Source organism: Halictus rubicundus, unplaced genomic scaffold, assembly GCF_050948215.1.
Source record: "Halictus rubicundus isolate RS-2024b unplaced genomic scaffold, iyHalRubi1_principal scaffold0345, whole genome shotgun sequence".
NCBI lineage: Eukaryota > Metazoa > Arthropoda > Insecta > Hymenoptera > Halictidae > Halictus > Halictus rubicundus.
In genome coordinates, this window is record NW_027488886.1 from 68786 (window position 1) to 69867 (window position 1082).

The following is a 1082-nucleotide window of genomic DNA, read 5'->3' on the forward strand; positions in this document are numbered from 1 at the left end:
GATAGAGGATAGGAGAGGATAGAGTATAGGATAGGATAGAGGATAGGATAGGATAGAGGATAGGATAGGATAGAGTATAGGATAGGATAGAGGATAGGATAGGATAGAGGATAGGATAGGATAGAGGATAGGATAGGACAGAGGATAGGATAGGATACAGGATACGATATTATAGAGGATACGATATTATAGAGGATAGGATAGGATAGAGGATAGGATAGGATAAAGGATAGGATAGGATAGAGGATAGGAGAGGATAGAGGATCGGATATTATAGAGGATAGGATATTATAGAGGATAGGATAGGATAGAGGATAGGATAGGATAGAGGATAGGAGAGGATAGAGGATAGGATAGGATATAGGATAGGATAGGATAGAGGATAGGATAGGATAGAGGATAGGATAGGATAGAGGATTGGATAGGATAGCGGATAGGATAGTATGGAGTATACGATAGAATTGGGGATAGGATAGGGTTGAGGATAGGATAGGATAGAGGATAGGATACGATAGAGGATAGGATAGAGAATAGGATAGGATAGAGGATAGGGGATTGGATCGGATACAGGATAGGAGACGGTAGAGGATTGGATAGGATAGAGGATAGGATAGGATAGAGGATATTATAGGATAGAGGATAGGATAGGATAGAGGATAGGATAGGATAGAGGATAGGATAGGACAGAGGATAGGATAGGATACAGGATACGATATTATAGAGGATACGATATTATAGAGGATAGGATAGGATAGAGGATAGGATAGGATAAAGGATAGGATAGGATAGAGGATAGGATAGGATAGAGGATAGGATAGGGTAGAGTATAGGATAGGATAGAGGATAGGATAGGATAGAGGATAGGATAGGATAGAGGATAGGATAGGACAGAGGATAGGATAGGATACAGGATACGATATTATAGAGGATACGATATTATAGAGGATAGGATAGGATAGAGGATAGGATAGGATAAAGGATAGGATAGGATAGAGGATAGGAGAGGATAGAGGATCGGATATTATAGAGGATAGGATATTATAGAGGATAGGTTAGGATAGAGGATAGGATAGGATAGAGGA